Source organism: Lissotriton vulgaris, chromosome 7 (assembly GCF_964263255.1).
Source record: "Lissotriton vulgaris chromosome 7, aLisVul1.2, whole genome shotgun sequence".
In the NCBI taxonomy this organism is placed as follows: Eukaryota; Metazoa; Chordata; class Amphibia; order Caudata; family Salamandridae; genus Lissotriton; species Lissotriton vulgaris.
The window spans coordinates 17,120,062-17,131,847 of NC_141695.1; the positions used below are offsets into that span (position 1 = coordinate 17,120,062).

General features: G+C 49.6%; 1 pseudogene; it reads left to right on the plus strand.

Annotated features, from left to right (window-relative positions):
* Positions 1-1,387: 1,387 nt before the first annotated feature.
* On the plus strand, positions 1,388-4,359 carry LOC147700531 (uncharacterized; annotated as a pseudogene).
* Positions 4,360-11,786: the final 7,427 nt, after the last annotated feature.

Sequence of the window (11,786 nt, forward strand, 5' to 3'; positions counted from 1 at the left end):
GGACGGCGAAGGGCAGAGCAACGAACAGAGTGGGGCCAGTAGTGGCGGAGGTCACTGACTGGGGCAAAGGGTCAGGAACGAGCACAAGGGGTCGTGACGTGACGGAAGGTGAGTCAAAGGACAAGGGGGTGATGCGAGGCAAAGTCATGGAACACCGCGGGGAAGGGGGGGCGGAGGACACCACAGCAAGGCCGGGGCACCTCTGAGGTCGGGGCGGCACCACCAGTGGGCTAAAGGAGTTCGCATGCAGAAAAGGCATTAACAACAGCTGCTTGCAAGGTTAACACAGTTTTTCAATTTTAGGTCAGCAACAGAAACTGGATTGTTCCAGGCACACCTGATAAGGATGGGAGAGGAGGGAATGTTTCACTGCGGTGCATTGGAACTAGCAGCATACGAGGAGGCTGGACCTAGCGCGGTGGTCCCGGGGTTGGAATACCGCGGCGGCCAGTATGAACAACAACTGTGGGCCACCTTTGCAGCAATAGCAAAGGCAAAGAATTGGGAAGATTGGGAGCTGGCAATGGCGCAAATGCAAGGACAGGCTCCAGAAGGCGTTGGACAATGCAAGGACGTAGAGGAGTTACAAGGGGACGTTTTTCCTAGTAATGGCCATACCTATGCTGCGACACGTGGGGAAAAACGGCGTATGGAAAAGAAGGCGAGGGGGCGGGGTGGTGCTGTCGCAGGAGCCAAAAAGGCAAGGTTGCCTACAGAGGACATAACAGCAACGGCATTTATGGGTGATGATGCACAGGCTGCGGCAAGTTTGCGGGCGTTCGGGCCAATTAGGCAAATGGTAGAGGACAAAGACCAGTCGAGTAAACAAGGGGCATTAACAGCGAAAAGGGGTTCCTTAGGTGAGTTTTCAGAAGTCATTAGAAAACTGGTGGATAATTAGCATAAGCCCTCTGGTAAAAAGAATGGGGAGGCGGCGGTGGTTGATGAAGAGACAACAAAAGGCGGGTCACAGGAGGGTTCCCCAATGCAAGTCTGGGAGAGAGGGAGCAGGGAACAGGGGGGCGAGGTAGGGGCGGGAAGGAGAGGGGCGGCTCAGGCTGTAAAAAGTAGCTCCACAATCCTGGGAAGAGATCCCTTGTCAAGGGCATCACAAGATATTGACAGAAATACAACACTGCCAAGGAAGGTAGGGCTATGGGGGCTGAACAAGACACGGTCAGAAGCATGGCACATACCTCTGGAGGTGAAAGAGAGAGTTTGGAGGAGGGAGTTCATTGATATTTTCACACTACTGGAGCATGTGCGCAGGGAGGTAGACACGCTACGGGTTTCTGGACCCGGCAGAGAAGGCAAGGATAGGAAGAGGATCAGGCCAAAGGAGAACATTAACAACTGGTTAGACGCCTTTGCACTGCTAGCAGCAATAATGTTAGAGAAGTTCCCTGAGCAGGGTCCAGCGTTGAATAGATACAACCAGGCCATCCTGGACAGGTTCAGGCGATATGGAGGCATGGGATGGCTCCAATACGACCTCAACTTCCGCCAGCGCATGGAGGAGTCACCTGCAATGTCGTGGGATGAAAGAGAGGCTAAGGAATGGATGGAACAGATGGAGTCCAAAGCAGGTTATGGTATAGGTTTGGCGGGCGCAGACAATGGTGTACAACACTGGGGCGCAACGTCGGCGGGACAGGGTTGGCAGGCTAATAATACACAGGCACATTTGCTGGTGAGCGCACAATATGGGTTGGGTCAACAAGTAAGGGCAAGAGGCACACAGCAGTAAATGGGACAGGTACAGTTTCAGCAGGGGGTAGCATACGCGGGCAATGGATCAATGGTGGGGTCCCAGGATCAAGGGGCGGTAGTTGGGGCGTGTCAACAGTCCCATCTGGGTAGCGGGGGCAGCAACATACATGGACAGGTCCAATGCAGCATCAGGCAAGTGGAGGACAGACGCTGCAACAGCAATTGGGATCAGTAGGGTAACAGTTCACACAGGTGGGGCCTGACCAGCAGGCGGGCACCGGGTGTCCAACGTCCACAATGCAGGCGGGGGGGGCAGCTACAACAAGGCAGCGATGGGCTCGCACATGGGCAATTCAACCGGGGCAGGGGCCAGCAGCCACTGAGGACGGTAGGCTTCCCAACGGGCGCAGGGCAAATGACAGCGGGTCATCAAGGGGAGCAGAGTCAAAACTACATGAGGACAATGGATAATGCCTCAGGGTCAGGGATAGGACAGGGGCAGATGATGGGTAGGCAGCAGCAGCCCCCACAGGAGCAACAGTAGGCATTTCGAGGGCCAAAGGGGGCAGACGATTTCAAACAGCCGCTGCAACGTAAACAAAGGGATAATACATGCCGGCTGTTCAACGCTGGCAATTGCACCTGGGGGGTACAATGCAGATTTCGGCATGGGTGCGCCCAGTGTGGCGGAGACCATCCCGCTGTGGCATGCAAAACACTCGTTAGAGTTGCAGCGGGCACCACCTTCATGGGCCAGCCATAGTCTGGGCCAGGTTACAAAAGGCCCATCCCCAATAAATTTTGAATTGCTAGCAACACTTTTGAATGGATACCCAAAGATTGAGGAGAGGGAACTCCTGTTTTGGGGTTTCAAGGAAGGGTTCAAAATACCTTACAGTGGTCCTTTAGCGGGCAGATCATCTAAGAACCTCCGCTCAGCGGAGGAACTTCCAGAAGTGGTGGCAGAAAAAAATACAAAAGGAGCTGCAGCTAGGAAGAATAGCGGGCCCATTTGACTCCGCCCCGTTAGGGAACTTCATTGTTTCTCCGCTAGGCATTGTTCCAAAAAAGGAGGCAGGCAAATACAGAATGATTCACCACCTCTCTTATCCCAAAGGTAACTCAGTAAATGACTGGCTAAGCCAGGATATTTGCACGGTCTCCTATGCAACATTTGACGAAGCCATCGAGTTAGTCAGGCAGGCGGGGAAGGGAGCCCTTATGGCAAAAGCTGATATTGAGGCAGCTTTCAGGCTGTTACCAGTGCATCCAGACAGCTTTCATTTGCTGGGGTTCCAGTTCAAGGATAGGTTGTATTATGACAAGTGTATGCCATGGGTTGTTCGGTTTCGTGCGCTTACTTTGAGGCATTTAGTTCCTTTTAAGAGTGGGCCACGAACAAAGTCCAACCAGTGGGTGGCAAGCTCCATTATCTGGATGACTTTTTGTTTGTAGGTGAGGCCGACTCAACCGAATGTGCTCAGGCGTTGGAGGCCTTCAAGGTCGTATCACAGGGCTTGGGAGTTCCATTAGCAGCAGAAAAAACTGAAGGCCCCACAACTAAGTTGACATTCTTGGAGATAGAGTTAGATTCGGAGGAAGGGGAGTCACGCCTCCCAGTGGGGAAAGTACAGGACTTTGCAGCAGCTATCAAAAAGGTATTGGCAAAGGAGAAGGCAACATTGAAAGACGTTCAAGAATTAATGGGCAAGAAATGACTCCCTTCAAAGAGGATTACTGGAGACTAATGCATTAGAAAAGGAACTACAGAATATGGCTGAAGAGGCTTTAGCGGTGGGAACAAGACAACGGTATCGGCGCTGTGTGGACACTTTTCGAAACATGACGCCGGAGGCCCCCGGGCTTCCGGACAATGGGCAGCAACTGGGGATGCGGGTCAAAAAGTTTGTGGTATGGGCCAAGGGGGCCGGAAAATCCAGGTCATGGGTGGGGGAGCACCTCGCGGCAATGGCATACTATTCAAAGTAAAGGGGTTTGGAGGATCCGACTAAGGGTTTTGTGCTTAGGGCAGCCTTGAAAGGGTAGGCCAAAAAGGAAGGCAAGAAGCAGGACAACATGTCCCCAATTGATTTTAACACACTAAAAATTTTAATGGACACCATCGCTAGGGTGTGTTACTCTGAATATGAGAGTAAGTTGTTCAGGCTAACATTTTCCCTGGCCTTTTTTGGGGCCTTTCGCATCAGTGAACTAATAGCCAGGGCAAAAGGGGATAAAAGCAGCAGGGCCATGTTAGTGAGGGACATATCCATAGGCACACACCAGGTTTCCCTTCAGGTGCGACAATCTAAGACAGATCAGGTGGGAAGGGGACAGTGCATCACACTGAACAAGATGGAGAGGCACAGCTCGTATTGCCCAGTGACACTTTTAACAGGGTACATGCAGGAGCGGGAAGGTGCTGACAGCAACAGCTACCTCCTCAGTCACAGGGATGGGACTCCGTTAACACTTTATCAGTTTAAAAGGGTGTTAGCAGCAACGGTGCAAATAGCCGGGCTCCAAAGGTGTCCCTACACTACACATTCATTTCGCATTGGGGCAGCCACCACAGCCTTCCAGGAGGGCATGTCCGCTAAAGGAATAAAAAAGATAGGCAGATGGGAATCAGACAAGTTTAAGGTGTAGATTCGCTCAACATCAGACAAATAATGAATTGGAAAAGACATGGGTTGAGGCGATTCAATTAGAGGATCTGATATACATTCTGTACAGAAAGCTTTACGTATAATAAAAGGATGATGGGTGACGTGTACTCAACATTTCCGTGCTTCTGTTCTAATCCACAGAATACAAAACAGTGTGGGTCATCGGACACTCATACGTGTCCAGGGCGCCCAACAGAGCTCACTGTCTTGGGTGGTATGCTACGTTCCCATTTCAACGGACAAGGGTGCAATGGTTCGGAAAAGAGGACTTGCGCTGGTGAGAATTGTGGGGTGTCATTGAGGAATTGCACGCAGGTGCGAAGGATCTGAGTATTTTAGTAATTCATCTAGGGGGAAATGATCTTCCAGAGATGGTGTGGGGTGACCTGCTTCACACATTAAAGAAGGATCTCACCAAGTTAGCCAAGTGCATGGGCTCAACGGAAATGGTATGGTCCGAGATCATTCCTAGAATGGTATTGGCTGGTGCGCGCTCCCAAAATGGCATGGAGTTGTCAAGGAAGAGGCTACATAGCTTGTTGGCCAAATTTCTAAAGGGGGCAGGCTTAGGGATTATCAGGCACACTCTGATTAACTTGCGGCAGCCGCACTATTACAGAGCAGATGGGGTGTACCTTTCTGACACTGGGACGGATGTCCTGCTACAAAATAAGCTAGCAGTGTTGTATGCAAGGGGCTGTTGGTAGTTTGCAGGAATGGGGCCGCAGTTAAGGCATGGGGGGGGCCTCGCAGGCAGCGATAGCTCCCGGCGAGGCATGGCGGTACTTACAAAGCGATCCAAGAAGAATACAAAAAGCAGGTGGCACAGCGGGCTCAGACTACAAATGGGGCAGTCAGGACCCAGTGGGTCACTGGCAAGCTCCCCGAGCTCCCTGTGTTCAGGTGAACCGGAAGTAAACAATTAATTGCGCAACTCGGACGGGGGCGGGGTCAAACGCCAAACCGGAAGGGAATGTGTGGGCCCCGGAAGTGAAAAGGTCACCCGGCCGGGTGGGAACCGGCTGGTTACCCGGGAGTGAGTGGACACCGGATGCAAAAGCAGACGCTTACCCAAGGAGTGTGTGGAAACCGGAGGTAAAAGGTTACCAGGTCGGGCCGGAAGCAGAAGCTTGCCCGGAGAGAAAGGAAAAGGTGTGTCCCAGTGAGGGGGGTTGCCTTGGCAATGATAGCTGCACTGAATGTAGGGCTCAGTGCAGAGGCATTGGTGGTTAAGGACGGGGACAAGTCACTTTGGAAAAGAGAGCCGCACTGAATGTAGGGCACAGTGCAGAGCTGGTGGTGTAAGAGCGCACAGTCGCCAGACAGAAATAATGGCGTGTAAAGGATCGCTTGTAAGTGATAATGCCTAATAAACTGCGGCCTCAATTCTTCCATAAAACAAACTGGTGTGGTCTGAATTTATTGGGATTCGGGCGGTGCGACCATGTGGGGGGTGCCTCTGCTGAGTCTCTAAAGCTGCTTCGACCAAGTACGAGAATAGGAGACTGATATATATACTCACATAAAATTAAGGAAAACAAATGGTGCCATTTCTAATAAAAAAGGGCACTGTTATGAGTAACTTTATTCCTTGGGCTTTATGCGTCCATGCACGGCTTGTCTGGGACGTTTTCAAGCTCTTTGGTGCCGTACATACCAATGGACCCGATTCAGGCGGGAGGCTACGGATTTTTCAAGCAGAAAATGGCATTATTTGAGCTGTCTCCCGCCTGAAATTGCATTTTTTACAATAGAAGTGAATGGGGGATTTTCATTCTCCTGATTTTTTTATTTTAAATGTCCCACGTCCCTGTCTTAAAATGTCGGCATCTATGTGGTGCTTACATGAGAGGCTGTTAGAACTTGATGCAGTGGATTCAGAAATTTGTGAGAAGCCGGCAGCAGAGGAATTGGAGGTGAATAGTGTGCAGTGACCTCTGTAGGCTAGAGTTTTAGTGTGTCAGATTGTGTCTTAATTAAATAAAAACACAAAGCCCCATGTCCTGAAGATTTGCCAATGACCTCGTTGTTTATTGTTATTATGATTACATTTATTTTTTGAGTCACCCTGTAAACGCTGTGAGGTTTTCATTTTTTTTCATATGTGTTTTAACCACATCCATGCACAGGACGGCTCCCGGCCGTCATGAGTCACAGTAGACGTGTGCTCATGACAGCCGGTGTACTATCAATAGACCCACCCCATCTGTCTTTACACCCCCGCGTTTCCACGCATGCGCATCATTATGCGCATGCGTGGAAACCCCATGTCTTGGCTGCATGTATTTTTAAGCTCCCCACTCTTCTTGCCGTTTAGTGCGCATGCGTGTGATTGCACGCATGCGCTTTCAAGATCCAGCGGCGAACACTACTCCTGCTTGAGCAGCGTTTACCACATAGCTGCCAGCCAAGGCAGACACAGTAAACTAAAGGCAGAGGCACAGGCAGCTCAGAACGATGAAAGCATCAAGTGTATTTATTAATAGCAGCCACAGCAAGTCAGCTGCACTACTATATACCGGCGCCGCGGGTTCAGGGAGGTACACTTGGTAGGGAGAGCTATATCAATATAATACTGAACTGCTGACTTTTACGGTTTCAGCTGGTGGCAATGGAATATTTATATAGCTGCCACCCGAGCACTCAGGATGGTTTGCAGTGGCTGCTAGGAGCCAGTGAGCTTACAGAGAGCCCCCTTTTCGGTCACAGGCTGCTCTGAAGACAGGCAGTAGCAGTAAAACACTCTACTGTGTGTGTCACTACACAGTCCGAACACCGCTATCTTACTGGGACATGTGGTATGGTAACAGTTATGTATTACACTGGTGGCCCAAGGAGCTAATGTGCCTACACCAAGGATCTGTGTTTGCTCTCCTATACTCACATGTTCACTTGTTTGATTCCACATGAGTTTACATAGCTTTTCATACTTCTAAGGTCGATAAAATGAGTACCATTGAACAGAGGATCTTTGACCATTCAATAGGACAACCAAACTCTGGGGGTTGTACTTGCAGTCTACTAAAGTAGGTGCTATGTTTGTAGGTAATAGAAATGAAAACTCTCGGAAATGTCCATCTACAAACAGTGGTGCTGTGTTCTGCTAAACAGGCATTGCACAGCAAAAGACAGGACCACAGGGACAGCACGGCTATACAAATATCCAATCCACCACTGGCCTGAAACCCCCATCGCATGGCCAATCAGTCTATAATAACTGCTGACTGGCACCACTGGCGGACTCAGCAGCTATGACCTGCCTGCTGGAAGCAGGCATGGCAACCAGCTGACAACCTGCACCCCTGCATTTAATTTGGCCTAATTTCTGACACTGTGGAGTGGGTCAGCTATAAAAACAAATTGCATCCACTTCAAAGATCCCCTCTCCCAGAAACCTCTGAAGGCAACATTGGAGATGATAGATCATTGCAGGATTCCTGTATCCTGGCACCTTTGGAGAAGGCATGTAAGGTGGCAGGGCTGTAATTTTAGAAGACCAGGTGGTGGAGTACAGAATGAGATAGATAGAGTGAGGGCGATAGATAGAGTGAGGGCGATAGATATAGATAGATAGATAGATAGATAGATAGATAGATAGATAGATAGATAGATAGATAGATAGATAGATAGATAGATAGATAGATAGATAGATAGATAGATACATAGAGTGAGGGCGATAGAGAGATAGATAGACAGATAGAGTGAAGGCGATAGATAGATAGAGTGAGGGCGATAGATAGAGTGAGGGCGATAGATAGATAGATAGATAGATAGATAGATAGATAGATAGATAGATAGATAGATAGATAGAGTGAGGGCGATAGATAGATAGAGTGAGGGTGATAGATAGATAGAGTGAGGGAGATAGATAGATAGTTAGATAGCTAGATAGAATGAGGGCGATAGATAGATAGATAGATAGATAGATAGATAGATAGATAGATAGATAGATAGATAGATAGAGGGCGATAGATAGATAGATAGAGTGACAGCAATAGATAGATAGATAGATAGATAGAGTGAGGGCGATAGATAGATAGAGTGAGGGCGATAGAGTGAGGGCGATAGATAGGTAGAGTGAGGGTGATAGAGTGAGGGCGATAGATAGATAGACAGATAGATAGATAGATAGATAGATAGATAGATAGATAGATAGATAGATAGATAGATAGAGGGCGATAGATAGATAGATAGATAGATAGTGACGGCAATAGATAGATAGATAGAAAGAGTGAGGGCGATAGATAGATAGATAGAGTGAGGGCGATAGAGTGAGGGCGATAGATAGGTAGAGTGAGGGCGATAGATAGATAGACAGATAGATAGATAGAGCGAGGCAGATAGATAGATAGATAGATTGATAGATAGAGAGTGAGGGCGATAGATAGAGTGAGGGCGATAGATAGATAGAGTGAGGGCGATAGATAGAGTGAGGGCGATAGATAGAGTGAGGGCGATAGATAGAGTGAGGGCGACAGATAGAGTGAGGCGACAGATAGAGTGAGGGCGACAGACAGAGTGAGGGCGACAGACAGATAGAGTGAGGGTGACGGATAGATAGAGTGAGGGTGACAGATAGAGTTAGGGCGATAGATAGAGTGAGGGCGATAGATAGATGTGTGTGGTTGTGTGTGTGTGTGTGTGTTGTGTGTGTGTGTTTGTGCGTGTGGTTGTATGTATGTGTAGTTGTATGTGTGTGTGGTTGTATGTGCGGTTGTGTGTGTGTGGTTGTGTGTGTGGTTGTGTGTGATTGTGTGTGTGGTTGTGTGTGTGGTTGTGTGTGCGATTGTGTGTGTGGTGTGGTTGTGTGTGTTCGTGCGGTTGTGTGTGTGTAGTTGTATGTGTGTGTGCGCAGTTAGAGAAGGATGCATGTGGAAGAGAGCAGCAGATCAGCACAGCAGAAGAGAACAGGGAGTTAAAGAAGGAGGCGGTGGAAAAGAGCAGCAGATCAACACAGGAGTAGAGAACAGGGAGGTAGAGAAGGAGGTGGGGTGGAAGAGAACAGCAGATCAGCAAGAGAGAAGAGAACAGGGAGTTAAAGAAGGAGGTGGGTGGGTGAGAGCAGCAGATCGTCACAGGAGAAGAGAACAGGGAGTTGAAGAAGGAGGTGGGGTGGAAGAGAGCAGCAGATTAGCAAAGGAGAAGAGAACAGGGAGTTAAAGAAGGAGGTGGGGTGGAAGAGAGCAGCAGATCAGCTCTGGAGAAGAGAAGTGAACAGGGAGTTGGAGAAGGAGGTGGGTGGAAGAGAGCAGCAGATCAGCACAGGGGAAGAGAACAGGGAGTTAGAGAAAGAGGCGGTTGGAACAGAACAGCTGATTAGCACAGGAGCAGAAAACAGGGAGTTAAAGAAGGAGGCGGGTGGAAGAGAGCAGCAGATCAGCACAGGAGAAGAGAACAGGGAGTTAGAGAAGGAGGCAGGGTGGAAGAGAGCAGCAGATCAGCACGAAAAAAGAGAAGAGAACAGGGAGTTAGATAAGGAGGTGGGTGGAAGAGAGGAACAGATCAGCACAGGAGAAGAGAACAGGGAGTTAAAGAAGGAGGCGGGGAGGAAGAGAACAGCATATTGGCACAGGAGAAGAGAACAGGGAGTTAGAGAAGGAGGCAGGGTGGAAGAGAGCAGCAGATCAGCACGAGAAAATAGAAGAGATCAGGGAGTTAGATAAGGAGGTGGGTGGAAGAGAGCAGCAGATCAGCAGAAGTTAACAGGGAGTTAAAGAAGGAGGCGGGGTGGAAGAGAGCAACAGATCAGCACAGGAGAAGAGAAGAGAACAGGGAGTTAGAGAAGGAGGTGAGGTGGAAGAGAGCCGCAGATTAGCACAGCAGAAGAGAACAGGGAGTTAAAGAAGGAGGTGGGGTGGATGAGAACAGCAGAACAGCACATGAGAAGAGAACAGGGAGTTAAAGATGTAGGCGGGGTGGAAGAGAACAGCAGATCGTCACAGGAGAAGAGAACCGGGAGTCACTTTTCATCTCTTATCTTTATCACCCCCCCTCCCCCATTTATACCCCCGGGAAAGCCTGATCCACAGATAGTCCACACTCACGTGCGTGCGTTTCCAGGAGCGCCCATAACCGGCGCATTTATCTAATATGATGTCGAAGTCCTTCATTTCTTTCTAACGGTAACCGGTCGCAGCGTCGCACGCCCCGCATAACAATGGCTTCTTGGGTGGTAGACGAGCGGCCGCGCTCCCCATGCTACGATGGCGGCCGGGGAGGCAGGCGTCACACAAAAAGATGGCCGCTGAAAATTTGGTCTTCTCATCGAAATAACAGGCCGCATCCCTCACAAAGATGGATGCCAAAGTAGTCTCTGCTCTTGCACAACGCATAAGGGCTAGAGTATCGCGTCCTTCACAACAAAGCTAAAACGGTTATTGGGATCCACGTGACAGAAGCCATGCATGCGTTTGTCTCACAAACGTGCCGGTGTTCCGTGGTTCCCTGCTCCCCGTCTGTATGCGCTCCCCACTCTTGTGTGCGCATGCGCACTATCCTACGCAACCACACAATGTACTTTTGGCTTCATACAAGTATTTTTAAGCTCCCCGTGTTCTGCCGTTTTAGTGCGCATGCGTGTCCTTGCACGCATGCGCACGATATAATATGTTTTTTTATTTGAAACTCCCCACGGCAGCGGTTGAAGTCCCAGGAACAGCCATACATCCCCAACCCAGCATCCATCCATCCCCAACCCAGCATCCATCCATCTCCAACCCAGCATCCAATTAACTCCAACCCAGCACTCTGAAATAAAAAAGCGACAGAGACTCCCATCTATCCAGTGGCTATTGCAGCGTGATAACAATCAGCGCAACTGCCTGCCTGTAGCGGTCAATACATAGCCCCTGCAGGGCGCACCAGTAGGAGACCTCTGATGTTGGTGGTTGGGGTCTCCCACGGATGCTGAGGGCCCCCCTGACATTGTGAGTGTGTGCCTCGGAATATACCCTGACTCTGGGGGATTCAGCACGGACCAACCTGAACCCAGCTGCCTGACCTTAAGATGGCGGCCACAAAGGACAATGACACAAGCCAATGAAAAATATGGGCAGAGAGTGAGTGAAGCTTCAAGTGCCCACCTGAATACACTATGCCTCGCAGAGCAACGCATGCGCTGCACAGGTCGACCTATAAATGGGTGGTGGTAATAATAATAGGGCACTATCATGTTCCAGAATGCTGCCAGCCTCCCGCCTTCCACCTCGAGTACAGAGCCCTATGGCTAATATACGTGACTTTTATCATACACATGCCCTAGGATGCTACGCGTTCTCCGTGGTAATATACTGTAGACAGTTCCTGTGAGAAGTTGGCCTGATGTATGATGTTCACTATTCTAGTGAGCACCTTGTATCAGTCCAAACAATCCCTTATGGTGGTGGTTGTAAAGTCAACCTTATAGAC